Genomic DNA, 15,801 nt, shown 5'->3' with positions numbered 1-15,801 from the left:
GAGTGCGGAGTCTCAGCCACTGGACCACAAGGGAAGTTCCAAAACCACTTTGTGAGAGGTGTTTTCCCATCACCAGGTCTGTTCCACCTCACATCCCGCTGTTACTTTATATACCATGAAAGAAAGTGGTGAAAGTGAAAGTCATTCAGTCATGTCCGACTCTTGCAACCCCATGGACAATACAGTCCATGGAATTCTCCAGGCCAGAATACTGGAGTGGGTAGCCTTTCCCTTCTCTAGGAGATCTTCCCAATCCAGGGATCAAACCCAGGTCTCCCGCATTGCAGGAGGATTCTTTGCCAGCTGAGCCACAAGGGAAACCCAAGAATACTGGAGTGGGTAGCCTATCCCTTCTCCAGCGGATCTCCCTGACCCAGGAATTGAACCGGGGTCTCCTGCATTGCAAGTGGATTCTTTATCAACTGAGCTATCAGGGAAGCCCCTATATACCATGAACATGTATTATTTTATTTCTAGTACTCATTGTTCTCTGAAGTTATATTATTAATTTATTGTTTTATTATCTCTCCCTGCCTGAATGTGAATCTCATGAGGAGAGATTGGTCAGTGTCTTGGTCTGTCCCATTCACACTGACCCTTTGCGTTTGGAACCACACCTGTGACTTGGAAGACTCTGTGAATACTTGCTGAGAAGCAGAATGAACTGCGGGCCCGTGTCTGTTAGCACCTGAGGAGTAGCGGGGAGCTGGCCATAGGCAGTCACTGAAATGTGATGTGCCCTTATACCATGTGCAGTGCCTGGCCCGGGTGAAAACCTTGCCATTGGAGCGTGTTCGGTATTTGGAAAATCGATTAGAACCTGAGGGCTCAAACCTGGCTCTGAATGTCTCACCTCACCCCCAGATCTGGATATCTCAGGGGTGGGTGTTGGGGTCAGGGGGGGCCCCCTGTGTCCAGCCACCTGGATCTGATTACAGGTGCCCTTTTCTGCAGTCTGTGCTACAGGCAGAGTCCTTTTTGGGTAACAGGCCCCCACATGGCTCTCTCACCCCACTGCCATTCCTGTCTCTGGGATTTTGCTCCCCCTTCTCCTTCTGGCCCCACCTCTGTAGGCAGGAAGGAACTCTCATTTCACCTACATAGCTCAAGAGGATTAGGCATCCTTGAGAGGGAGTGCTGAGCAGTGCAGGCTCAGGGACCCTGGCTTGGTACCAGTTTTCCCGAGCTGCTGTCTCACTGAGCCTGGAAATGTCTTCCAGTTCAAGGCATCCCCTTCATCTGATGAATGGTATCAGCAGGATTGATGGGGAAGGGAACAGTGGTGTCAGAGTCTGAGGGTTCCCCACCGTGGAGGGTCCAAAAGGGTGGCAACCTTCTGACCAAAGGCTGGACGGACCCTGCTTGTCAGACAATGTGACTTCAGAGGGTTGACCTCTCCCCTCATCCAAGGACACCAGCCTGCCTCCTGGACACCTGCCGCACACTGCACACCTGCCCAGACCCTCTTTCCCATCTCTGCCCTCCCTCTTCTGTCCCGCTGCTCTGGCTTCCCTTCCTCTTTCAGACTTCCATAGTGATCCTTCCCTAATAAAGGATTGCTGCTCTTGTTCATTCTCCTCATTTCTTGCCTCCTATGCCAAGTTCCAAGCCTTCTGGTTGTCCTTCCCTCATCCATCTCCCTGTCATCCGTCTCTTCAGTCTTGCTTGGCTGACTCCCCCACGGCAGCCGGAGAGACAGTGGTGTGTTATGGATAAAGTCAGACTATTCTGTGAGTCTAAAGAAGGGACGATAAATCAGCATAGTAAAGACTTTCCCTTCGAGTCACACTCCTTCAGAGCATGGTTTTCTAATTGTTTACAACTTCAGGACTATGAAACAGGAACATGGACAGTGCCAGCAAAATCTGTGAAGCAGCCCCTGTTTGCCTCTATAGTGGCAGAGGCATGTCTTTAACTTGGGAGGAATATTGATGGATGAAAGTGTTGATTGGCCAACAACCCTGGCAGGAGGAAGCGAAAGATATAAAATGGGAATGTCCTTATTCATGGAGAGGAACACCTTTCAGGACAGGCACCAATGCCCTGTGCATGAGTTGTTATTCAGTTGCTAGGTTGTGTCCAGCTCTTTGCGATGCCATGGACTGCAGCACGCGAGGCTTACCTGTCCTTCATTATCTCCCGGAGTTTGCTCAAAATCATGTCCATTGAGTTGGTGATGCCATCCACCCATCTCATCCTCTGTTGCCCCCTTCTCCTTCTGCCTTCAATCTTTCTGAGCGTCAGGCTCTTTTTCAATGAGTTGGCTCTTCGCATCAGTTCAGGAGAGATGACTTCAAAAACGCATGTGGTCACCTGTGGCATGCAACACTCTGAGACACAGACATCTGTAGTGATCGCTTTACTGGGTCCTGAGAGCACCTCAGGTCAGGAATAAGAGCAGAGCCTCAAGGTCTTGGAGGAGAGGCTCACACCACTTCTATGTCACAACACTTTATGTTGCTTTTGCAATCAAGGCAAATGAGACTCCCAAAGAAACCCCTGCTGAAGTTGAGTTCACAATAATAAATTACAAACCACCACAAGAGAGAGTCGGCTCCAACAGAGAAATTGGCATTTCAAGAACTGGAAATAATAGAACAAACTGAAAGACATTCAAAAATGTGTTTAAAATATTTATAGATCATTGAATATGGATCATTTTGCTTTTCTGTATGTTTGAAACCAATTATAATTTTAAAAAGGAATCAAGGAGGGCAGTCAACAGTTTAAGTGAAAAAGTGAGACGAATTTCAATTAAGAATTAAAACCTCCAGGTATTTCCTTGGTGATCCAATGGTTAAGAATTCGCCTGCCAGTGCAGGGGACTCAGGTTCAATCCCTGTTCTGGGAACTAATATCCCACATGCCGAGGGGTAACTAAGCATGTCCACGGCAACTACTGAGCCCAGCGGCCACGACTAGAGAGAAGCCTGCATGCTGCAACGAAGACTCTGTGTGCCACAACTAAGACCTGACACAGCCAAATATAAAACAAAATCAATAAATAAAATAAATATTTTAAAAAGAAATCAGAACCTCCACCTATGAACACCCCTTTCATCCTATGCCCCTTTCTTCTTGGTAATCCAGGCTATAGAAAGCCAGTTTGCAATCTAGGTCAGCAATCAGAGTGGTATGTTATAATCTTTATTCAAAACTCCTGAAACAATACAGCATATGTCTTATCAAACAAAAATAGAAGACTATATCTCTCATGAATAGATAGAACAGGTATGAATTTTCTTTTGCTCAATTGGAAGATAAATGGATATATATGACTTCACGTGCATTTCTGTTCTATAGCAGCCAGACATTTACTTTCCCTAGGATGCAATTCTTAAACAGAAGTTGCTTGTTACCATGGATTTCTGCTCTCAAGTTCTTTTTTTTTTTCTCTTGCCTTTTCCAAGACTTGAGCAAAGCCAGCCTAGCTAAGAAATACGCGAATTATTTTTAGTTTTTTCATGAACTCTTTCTTTCCTTTGGCCCAAGGCCCATTGGAACTCAAAGCGATTTTCATTCTAAGGTTGGTCTTGGCTGGACCACTTATCTCTGTGCTTGCCCTGACCAGCTAGGCACTCCCAGGGACCAGGAAGCCCCCTTGATCACAGATACTGGGGCTTTAGCAGGAACACATTACTTTTCAGATGTCCTCAAGTACTTCAGACTTGACACCTTTCAACAGAGAGCTCTGGAATCTCTTCCTTGGAGAGGGTTACCTGAGCCAGAACTCCACAGGCCTCCCTGATTCCTCCTTCCATTTGTCCTTCCCCCTGTCACTCACCTGCCCTTTCATTTCTAGTTCTCAGTAGTATATTCCAAATGGACCTTGTCTTTTTCACTGAATAGGTTTGGGACTGTCTTGGAGATCGGAAGATCCAGCCCTGTCCTGGGACATCTTTGCTCAAGCCTCACACACACAAGAAAACTTCCCTTGCAAACCTCCAGCCTCCATTGGCAGCCTCCTCAGCACCCCTTTCCAGGTCTCACCTCCAAGCAAAGTAATCCTGCAGGGATACAGAAGTGTGACCTCCAGAGCCCCTCCTTGGAGTCTGTCCTTTTCTTGGAAGTGGAAAGAAAAAAAAAATTAACCCAAAACAAGTAATAATTTGAAATTCTTTTTTTAATTTTATTTTTATTTATTTATTTTTGGCTGCACTGAACTTCTCATTGCAGTGACTTCTCTTGTTGCTGAGCATGAACTCTAGAGTTGTGGCACCATGAGCTTAGTTGCTCTGCAGCATGTCAAATCTTCCCTGACCAGGGATCAAATCTGTGTCCCCTACATTGGCAGGCAGGTTCTTAACCACTGGGCCGCCAGGGAAGTCCCAATTTGAAATTCTTGTTCACTCTTTCTTTTTCCCTTTGCTCCCTATCATCTGACCAGGAGGATGGGAATTTTCCCTTCTCTTTTCCTGCCCCTCCTATGCAGTGTGAGTGACATTGAGGATGGGTACAGAAACTCACAGAAGCTTGTAACCACTCCAGAACCTCTCCTTGGAGTCTGTCCTTTTCTTGGAAGCAGATGCAAAGAAATAACAGTGCAGCAGAAAAATATGTATATATTAACCAAAAACTAGTGATAATTCAAAATTCTTTTTTTTTTTTTTAATTGAGGATGGGGACCCTCAGGGCGACAAGCAGGACTATTTCTATCCCTGCCTCTCTCTCTGATAAGATTAACTCCTCTTGTGGCTGAAAAAGAGTTAGGAAACATGAAGGAGAAGCAGCATATCCTTGGGGGACAAGTCTCTGGCATCTCTGTCTGAAAGAACTTTCCTTCTCTCCAGGAGGATTAGATCTCACCTGCCACACTTGTCATGGGTGTTTTCAACTGCAACTTGGCCTTCAATGACTATTATTTTCACTTGAGGTGTTCCAAGTGTTGATGATGTGGTTCCATCCGTTGGGGTTTTCAATTCAAACTAGGTCTTCATAAACCTTAATGTAAAAAGCAAAACTATAAAACTCTTAGAAGATATCCTCGGAGAAAAATCTGCATGCCCTTTGGGTTTGGCAATGTCTTTTTAGATGTAGCACCAAAAGCATGGTCCATGAAAGCAAGAGTTGGTAAGTTGGAGTTCATTAAAATTAAAAATGTGTGCTCTGGGAAAGAAACTGTTAAGAGAGTGAAAACAAACCACAGACTAGAAGATCTTCGCAAAACACATATCTGATGGAAGACTGCTCCCCAAAATTGACAAAGAACTCTTTAAAATCAACAACAAGAAAATAAACAACTCAATTAAAAAATGGACAAAAGCTCTTACCAGACACCTCACAAAAATACTGCAAAATAAAACAGGAAAATATGCTCACCAGGGAGCTGCAAATTAAACCAACAATAAGCTACCACTACACACCTATTAGAAAGGCTAGGATCTAACATACTGACAATGTCAAATGACGGTGATATGTGGAGCAACAGGAGCGCTCATCCATTGCTGGTGGGAATGCAAACTCGTACATGCAGCCACTTTAGAAGACAATTTGGCAGCTTCTTCCAAAACTGAACGTACTCTTACTCTTACCAGGTGATTCAGCAATTATGCTGTTTGGTACTTACTCAAACGAGTTGAAATCTTATGTCCACCCACAAATGTTTATAGCACTTCATTCATAATCACCAACACTTGGAACCACCAAGATATCCTTCAATAGGTGACTGGATAAACAGACTGTGGAACATCCGTGCAGTGGAATTTATAGAGCACTGTAAAAACAATGGAGCCATGAACAGACAAGGAAGAACCTAAGATGCATATTTTTAGGCATAATCTAAAAGGTTACACATCATATCATTCCAACTCCATGACATTTTGGAAAAGACAAAACTAGGAAAAAGTAAAAAAGACTGGTGATTTACAGGGTTCAGGGAAGAACAGGTGGGGAAGGAATGAAGGGACAGAGCACAGGGAGTTTTGAGCGGCAGTGGAAATATTCTATATGATGCTATAAGGGTGGAGACGGGTGGCAATCCATAGGAGTGAACCTTACTATAACAGTTGATAGTTGATAATAGTAACACTTACTAGTTCATAATGTATCAATATTGGCTTATCAATTGTAACAAATGTACCACATGAATGCATTTGTTATAACTGATAAGCCAAACACACACCCACTATGCTAATGCAGTGTTAATAGGGGAAACTGTGTGGGAGAGAGGGAGTATACAAGAACTCTCTGTACTTTCTATTCAAGTTTTCTGTAAACCAAAAACTGCTTTCTAAAAAATAAACTTTATTTTTAAAAAATACTTATTGATTTATTTGCTGTGCTGAGTCTTAGTTTCGACATGCCAGATTTTTAGTTCCCTGACTGTGGGTCGAACCCAGGCCCCCTGCATCGGAAGCGCAGTCTTAGCCCACTGGCCCACCAGGGAAGTCCCCAAAATAAAGCTTATTAATTGTAAAAATTTTTTTCCTTAAGGTCCAAGGGCCTCCCAAAGGTCTCCTTGTTGTAGCTAAGGTTCAAAGCAACTTTGGAACATTTCAAATGGACTCCTGGCATCCATCACTCTCAACCATGAGTTTATTAGGTGTTCTAGTATGCTTGGAGAAGGCAATGGCACCCCACTCCAGTACTCTTGCCTGGAAAATCCCATGGGTGGAGGAGCCTGGTGGGCTACAGTCCATGGGGTTGCTAAGAGCCGGACACAACTGAGCGACTTCATTTTCACTTTTCACTTTCATGCATTGGAGAAGGAAATGGCAACCCACTCCAGTGTTCTTGCCTGGAGAATCCCAGGGGCGGGGGAGCCTGGTGGGCTGCCGTCTATGGGGTTGCACAGAGTTGGACACGACTGCAGCAACTTAGCAGCAGCAGCAGCAGCAGCAGCAGTATGCTTGCCCAAATGATTTTAAATTCTAGAGATAAAGAATATAAAATTCCTATTGATCCATCTGTCTGGCAATACACTTGACTGGTCTAAAAACCTAAATAGAAGACTGTCACCATCACCTTTCCTGCATGCTGTCTGAAGCGCCCAGCTGGAGGCAGCTCTCAAACTGCTCCTGATCTCACGCAGTGATGATCCCGGGTGCGGATGTCTGTCTTTGGAACCCTTGTTAGATACACCCTCATCTCTCAAGCTGATGAGAGCAGGCAGCCTGTGCCTGTCATTGAGGTGTCACGTCCATAGCTCCTGCTCTCTGACAGTGGACAATCTGTCTGCTCTCCTGAACTCAACCTGCTCCTCTGAAAGAAGGAGATGTCAGCCTTGGCCAGTTCCCAGGAGGACTGCCGTGCAACTAAAGTCACTTCTCTGAGCACACTTGAAAGCACTGCAAGCTCCCTAGTAAAGCTAAGAGGGGACCTTCCACCTCCCTATCTGGATGCACCATAGACAGAAGTTTCATCTGCTCACTTTCCTTCCATTAGATTGCCAGCCTTTTGAAGAAGTCCAGGATGGGATAGGAACGAGCCTACCTTCCATCCCTCCCTTCCTCTTTCCTTCCTGCCATTGTTTATAATTAATCAATTTTAAAAAGTGTTCATTTTGGCTGTGCTGGGTCTGCATTGCTGCACACACACTTTCTCTAGCTGCACCAAGTAGGGGCTCCTCTCTAGTTGTGATGCGTGGCCTTCTTACTGCAGTGGCTTCTCTTGTTGTGGGTTTCCCAGGTGGCGCTAGTGGTAAAGAATCTGCCTGGAGTGCAGGAGACCCAGGTTCCATCCCTGGGTTGGAAAGATCTCCTGGAGGAGGGCATGACAACCCACTCCAGTATTTTTGCCTGGAAAGTTCCAGGGACAGAGGAGCCTGGCAGGCTTTAGTACATGGGGTCACACAGAGTTGGACACAACTGAGTGACTAACATGTCCTCCTGTTGTGGAGCACAGGCTCAGTAGTTGTGGCACACGGGCTTAGTGGCTCCGCTGCACGTGGAATCTTCCCATACCAGGGACTCAACCTGTGTCCCCTGCATTGGCAGGCGGATTCTTAACCACTGGACAACCAGGGAAGTCTCTTTCCTGTCTTTCTTTCTCTCTCTTACTTTGACCTGGAACTTTTTCCACTGACAATCCATAGTACCCAAGCCACACTGGGCCCAGGCAGGAACTCCGGTCTGAGACAAGAATGGATGTTGTGGTCTGCCTTGCTCTGGATTTGCTCAAGAAAAACATAGGTTGCCTGTTTACTCCATTTTATTTATTTATTTTTAAAATCAGAGGTGACTTGATTACTTTAAAAGCCAATGACATTGATGCATTTTCACCTTTCTGGATCCATGGTTAAAGGGACAGCATTTTCAGAGATGATTGTGTAGAGCAGCAAGTGTGTGCAAAAGTATTGGAAGAAAATATATAAATGAGAACAGCACTCGTAAAGTCTACCTCTGAAGCACTCAGAAAACATGGTTATAGGCATCGCACAAGTCTTGAGGGTTGCTTCAGGGAAACTGCATCTTTGCAATGACTGAATCTCCACCTTCAGGGACAGAGGAACAGACTGAATCTGTCTCTTGGTCAGGGACCAGTGGGGAGGAGAGGTTGGTTAATGACTAAGGGACAGCAGCACCAGCAGCACAGCCCTGACCGGCAGAGCTCCCAAGCATATCTCAATCCCCCACACATCCTCTGTCCAGCAAGAGCCTCTAACTAGTGTTGCACACACACGGCAGAGTGACCATTGGAACTGAGGCCTGATTAATGTGTGTTTCTCCATAGTAATATCGAACTTTTAAAAGTTCTAAAAATTGTTTTTAAAAATATTCATTTTTTATTATTGGGCTGCATCAAGTCTTAGTTTTGGCACACAGGATCTTTGTTGCATCATGCAGATCCTTTGATGTGGCACGTGCTCCAGTGGGAGCTTTTCCAGTTGGTTCCGTATGTCTCTGACGTTCCTCCATAACTCTCCCTTTATGGAGCACTTCCTTACTTTCTAGCACTGTAAGATGCTCCAGGTTCATTTTGTATACCCCAGTCCTAGAATCAGCTGTTTCTCCATAGAGCCCTAGTTCCTTCTCATTGGAGTGTGATATTAGAAGCCAAGATCTGGTCAATAGATGTGTTCATTGCTACCTGGGTCTTATTGCTTCTGGCGCCTCTCAAATGACAGAGCAAGAAAATATATGTGTATATGCTAACTTGTGTACACATACACATCTCTAAATATGTCTAAATGTAGCAATATTTATTTATATTAAGTTAAACGTGAGGGGAAACAGTGGGAACAGTGTCAGACTTCATTTTTGGAAGCTCCAAAATCACTGCAGATGGTGATTGCAGCCATGAAATTAAAAGACGCTTACTCCTTGGAAGGAAAGTTATGACCAACCTAGATAGCATATTGAAAAGCAGAGACATTACTTTGCCAAGAAAGGTCCATCTAGTCAAGGCTATGGTTTTTCCAGTGGTCATGTATGGATGTGAGAGTTGGACTGTGAAGAAAGCAGAATGCAGAATTGATGCTTTTGAACTGTGGTGTTGGAGAAGACTCTTGAGAGTCCCTTGGACTGCAAGGAGATCCAACCAGTCCATCCTAAAGGAGATCAGTCCTGGGTGTTGATTGGAAGGACTGATGCTAAAGTTGAAACTCCAATACTTTGGCGACCTCATGCGAAGAGCTGACTTATTGGAAAAGACCCTGATTCTGGGAGGGATTGGGGGCAGGAGGAGAAGGGGACGACAGAGGATGAGATGGCTGGATGGCATCACCGACTCGATGGACATGAGTTTGAGTGAACTCCAGGAGTTGGTGATGGACAGGGAGGCCTGGCGTGCTGTGATTCATGGGGTCACAAAGAGTCAGACACGACTGAGCTACCTGGATCTTATTGGACACATACTGATGTCTCCAACTCTAATCTATTACCGCATGTATCATTCTAGTATCCTCCCATTGCTTATGTGTAAACCAACACTCCATTAGTGAGAAACCTGGCTCCAATCATCCACCATCCATTTATGTAATTATTATATATATTGAGTAGTTTTACAATTGTTAACCCTTACCCCTATGGATGGAGAAGGCAATGGCACCCCACTCCAGCACTCTTGCCTGGAAAATCCCATGGACGGAGGAGCCTGGTGGGCTGCAGTCCAGTGGAACAATGGACTGGTTCAAAATTGGGAAAGGAGTATATTGGGAAAGGCTGTATATTGTCATTCTGCTTATTTAACTTATATGCAGAGTACATCATGTGAAATGCCATCATGGATGAAGAACAAGCTGGAATCGAGGTTGCGGGAGAAATATCAATAACTTCAGATATGCAGATGACACCACCGTTATGGCAGAAAGCAAAGAGGAACTAAAGAGCCTCTTGATGAAGGTGAAAGAGGAGAGTGAAAAAGTTGGCTTAAAACTCAACTTTCAGAAAATGAAATTCATGGCATCCGGTCCCATCACTTCATGGCAAATAGATGGGGAAACAATGGAAACAGTGACAGACTTTAGTTTCTTGGGCTCCTCACTGCAGATGGTGACTGCAATCATGAAATTAAAAGACGCTTGCTCCTTGGAAAGAAAGCTATGACAAACCTAGACAGCGTATTATAAAGCAGAGACATCACTTTGTCAGCAAAGGTGCTTATAGTCAAACCTCTGGTTTTTCCAGTAGTCATGTATGGATGTGAGAGCTGAACTAAGAAAAAGAAGGCTAAGTGCCAAAGTATTAATGCTTCTGAACTGTGGTGTTGGAGAAGACTCTTGAGAGTCCCTTGGACTGCAAGGAGATCCAACCAGTCAATCCTAAAAGAAATCAACCCTGAATATTCATTGGAAGGATTGATGATGTAGCTGAAACTCCAGTACTTTGGCCACCTAATGCACAGAGTTGACTTATTGGAAAAGACTCTGATGCTGGGAAAGATTGAGGGCAAGAGAAGGGGGCTACGAAGGATGAAATGGTTGGATGGAATCACTGACTCAGTGGACATGAGTTTGAGCAAACTCTGGGAGATAGTGAAGGACAGGGAAGCCTGGCAAGCTGCAGTTCATGGGGTCGCAAAGAGCTGGACACAGAGTGACTGAATAACAACAACCCCCAAGGGAAACACTGTATCGACTACAGTTCAGTATGTATGTATAGTTCCCTTTGCCTTTAGTCCTAAGTCTTCTGTCTGCTGCTGCTGCTTTTTTTTTTTTTTTTAATTGTGCTGTGAAGCATGTGAGATCTTATAGTTTCCTGACTGTAAGGAATTGAACCTGTGTCCCCTGCATTGGAAGCGTGGACTCTTAACCACTGGACTAGCAGCGAAGTCCCTCCACTCATTTCTTAAGTTACTGTCCCAATCCCTTCAGTGACATTACTTCATCCATTTCTAATACAGTTAAATTCTCTTGTCATCTGCATTCTATCCTGGGATTCTCCAGCCTCTTAAATGATTTTTTAAATTTACACAGCTTAAATTCTTCTTTTCTCTGTAAAGTTCTATGGGTTTGATAAATGCATAGTATCAGGTATCCACCATTACAGCATCATATAGTTTCTCTGCCTTAAAAACAAAAATCACCTGGGTTTTGCTCAAATAAGCCTTCTTTTCCAAACCTCTGGCAACCACTGTTTACCATCTCTACAGTTATGCCTTTTCTAAAATGTCATATAAATGGAATCATAAAATATGATATCATAAAAAATCAAAAAAGCCTTTTCAGATTGGCTTCTTTCATTTTGGCAATATATATTTAATATTCACCCATATTTATAGTCCATGGGGTCACAAAAGAGTTGGATGCGACTTAGTGACTAAACAACATAACTTAGAAAATTTTATTTTTCTAATTTAATTGATGTAATTGATTTTTAACCTTTTAGACTTGCCAGGTGGCTCAGTGGTAAAGAGTCTGCCTGCCAAGCAGGAGACACTGGTTTAACCCCTGGGTTGGGAAGATCCCCTGGAAAAGGAAATGGTAACCTGCTCCACTATTCTTTCCTGGGAAACCCCAAGGACAGAGGAGCCTGATGGGCTAAACAGCAACAATTCCTTTTTATCACTAAATAGTATTCCACTGAATAGATTTATCACTGCTTATCCTTTAACTCCTTGGAAGGAAAGTTATGACCAACCTAGATAGCATATTCAAAAGCAGAGACATTACTTTGCCAACAAAGGTCCGTCTAGTCAAGGCCATGGTTTTTCCAGTGGTCATGTATGGATGTGAGAGTTGGGCTGTGAAGAAGGCTGAGTGCCAAAGAATTAATGCTTCTGAACTGTGGTGTTGGAGAAGACTCTTGAGAGTCCCTTGGACTGCAAGGAGATTCAACCAGTCCATCCTAAAGGAGATCAGTCCTGGGTGTTGATTGGAAGGACTGATGCTAAAGCTGAAGAAACTCCAATACTTTGGCCACCTCATACGAAGAGTTGACTAATTAGAAAAGACCCTGATGCTGGGAGGGATTGGGGGCAGGAGAAGGGGACGACAGAGGATGAGATGGCTGGATGGCATCACCGATTCGATGCACATGAGTTTGAGTGACCTCCGGGAGTCGGTGATGGACAGGGAGGCCTGGCGTGCTGTGATTCATGGGGTTGCAAAGAGTTGGACACGACTGAGTGACTGAACTGAATTGATCCTTTAACTTGGGGCTTCCCAGGTGGCAGGTGGCTTCCCAGTGGTAAAGAACCTGCTTGCTAATGCAGGAGACATACAAGACATGGGTTTGATCCCTGGGTCAGGAAGATCCTCTGGAGGAGGGCAGGGCAACCTACTCAGTATTCTTGCCTGGAGAATCCCCATGGACAGAGGAACCTGGTGGGCTACAAGTCCATAGGGTCACATAGAGTCAGACACAACTGAAGCGACTTAGTGTGCATGCACACACTCTTTCACTTACTGAAGAATATCTTGGTTGCTTCCAGTTTGGGATAATTATGAATAAAATTACTATAAGTATTAATGGACAGACTTTTGCGTGGACATAGTTCTCAATCCAGTTGGATAAATGCCTAGGAGTATGACTGGGTTGTTTGGTAAGGCTGGGTTGCACTTTGTAAGAAACTGCCAAATGATCTTCCAAAGTGGCTGCTCTATTTTGCATTCCCATCAGCAATATGAGTTCCTGTTGCTTCACATTTCCTCATCAGCAATTGGTATTGTCAGTTTTTTGGATTTTAGCCATTCTAATACGTGTGTAGCAGTATTGCATTGCTGTTTTGATTTGCATTTCCCTAATGACAAACGACGTTAAACATCTTTTCATTTGCTTATTTGCCATCTGTATATCTTCTATAGATCATTTTTGTTTTTAAATAATTTCAAATCTACAGAAAGAAGACAAATACAGTAGGAAGAGCTTCACTATTCTTGAACAACATGAACTTAAGTTGCTGGCTTGATGCCCTGTATTGAATGCGTATTTCCTACAAAGACAGTCTCCTAAATAAGCACAATGCACAGCTAACATTGGGAAATTAACATTGACACATTACTCACATCTACTCCTCAGACCTTATTCAAGTTTCACCAGTTGTTTCAGTCACATCCTTTATAGCAGAAGGATTAGGTTTAGAATCACATGAAGCATTTAATTGTCACATCTTCTAGTTTCCCTCAGTCTGGAAATATTCCCACTGTTCCTGACTTTCCTTGACTTTCCTAACTTTAATATTTTTGAAGGTTTTTGAATACAGACCAGGTATTTTGTAACTGTCCCTCAGTTTGGTTTGACTGATGTCCCCTCATGTTTAGATTCAGATTTGTATGAGTGGGAAGGTCACAGGTTGCTCTTCTAGGTATACCTTATCAGATCAGATCAGATCAGTCCCTCAGTCGTGTCCGACTCTTTGCGACCCCATGAAGTAGCATCAATTTTCAATTTATCCCATTACTGATGATGGTAACTTGATTAAGCTGGATTTGTATCTACCAAGCTTCTTTACTACAAAATTACTTTTTACCTTTGTAATTAGTAAACATTTTGTGGGGAAAGTGTTTTGAAAATACTATCTCATTCCTCATCAAACTTCCTCCTATTAGTTCTAACATCCACTGATGATTCTTAGATGAGTTACTCTTAGTTGTGAAATGATGCTTTTCTGACTCCACTGTTCCTTTTACAGCTGGCATTCTGCCATAGGGAAGCATTCTACTGTTCTTCCCATTTAATCATGAGTATCAGTACAGATAGCTTCCCTGGGGCCTCAGATGGTAAAGCGTCTGCCTGCAATGTGGGAGACCTGGGTTTGATCCCTGGGTCGGGAAGATCCCCTGGAGAAGGAAATGGCAACCCACTCCAGTACTCTTGCCTGGAAAATTCCATGGACAGAGGAGCCTGGTAGGCTACAGTCCATGGGGTTGCAAAGAGTCAGATATGACTGAGCAACTTCACTTCACTTATCAGTACAGATTCATGGGTTTTCATTCAGTTGCCCCAGACGTGGCCAGGGGGAGCTCCTTCTGTGTGTTTGCCATGTCCGTATCATTCTTTGGGCACTTCCTTATTTTCTGGCACCACAAGATGTTCCAGGCTCATCTTGTTCTTTCCCTAATCTGCCCTTTTAATGGAGAATGGTATTTAGAAAGCAAGATCTGGACACTAGGGGAACTTGTGCCTTTGGGGATGTCACTGCTCCCAGGGACTCTCAGTGAACGGGGATGGGAACAGAAATAGGAAACACATGAATGCATATACATACATGCAAACATACATACACCTATTTATATAACACACACGCATTTACATCTGCATTTATTTTTATATCTATTTTAATGTACATTGAAAACCACGTACTTGCACTGATAACTCCAATTGTCATCTAGTCCTAAAGTGTTCTATGTGTGTTTGCTAGGGCTAACCGTAACAAAACCCCACAGACCGGGTGGCTTACACAACAGATACTCAATTTCTCACAGTCCTGGAGGACTGCAGATGAACAGATACGTGATAAAGCAAGTATTGTAAATATTAATTGTATCATGTAGGTGGAACATGCATAAGTGTTTACTGCACAATTCTCTGAATTTTTCTGTATATTTGACATTTTTTACAATAGAATGTTGGTAAGGGAAAGAGTAGGAACCACTGTGAATAAAAAAAAAAATCACTAGTTCACGTTTATCATGTATTACAATGTGCTGGGCCTGTACCAAGCACTGTTATAATCATCTCACTTAATTTTCTAACAGCCCCATATTATTATTTTCTGGTGCTATTATTTTCCCCATTTGATAGCTAAGCAGTCTGAGGCTCGGAGAGGTTAAGTCACTTATCTGAAGTAACAACGCTTGTAAATAGAGGTGGGACTCTAATTCAGAAATGTGTGATTCCATAATTGATGCTCTTAACTCTCTTAGATCTAGAACACCAGCATTCCTGTCCACCCACCATCCATCTCTATGATTAAAAAAAAAAAGTTAAAACCCAATAAATGGCTTCTAATGACTCCTTGATTTTTTACATTTCTCCAGGATGGAATTATACTTTTGCAGAAGGAAAAATAAAGTTCTTATTTAAGTTCTCTTCTTTCGGGGATGGTATCATCTCCCTCCCAGAAGTCTTGGCAGTTGTACATTCTTTTCCAGGGGGTAAGAAAACTGGTAGCAGTCAGTTGTCCTGTCTGCGTGTCCTGTTGTACTCTGAAGTAGGGCAGGCTCTTTTTATGCATGAGAACACTGTGAGGCTCAGAGACTTTACATACACTGACCAAGTCACACAGGATTATGGGACTGGGCAGCTCTGACGCTCAAGTCTCCTGATGCCCAGTTTGGGGGCTTTGGTCTTGGCACTTCTCTCTTAACTGGTCTCCAGACTTGTTTCCGTCTAAACCCAGCTTGACAATTAAGCAGCACTTGTTCTCAAAGGCCAATGGTTACTGTGGGTATTTTCCAAACAGTCGTACTTGCCGATCTGC

The sequence above is a fragment of the Bos javanicus genome, chromosome 18 (assembly GCF_032452875.1).
Source record: "Bos javanicus breed banteng chromosome 18, ARS-OSU_banteng_1.0, whole genome shotgun sequence".
NCBI lineage: Eukaryota > Metazoa > Chordata > Mammalia > Artiodactyla > Bovidae > Bos > Bos javanicus.
The sequence above is the reverse complement of the archived record's forward strand: the minus strand, read 5'-3'. Positions refer to the sequence as shown.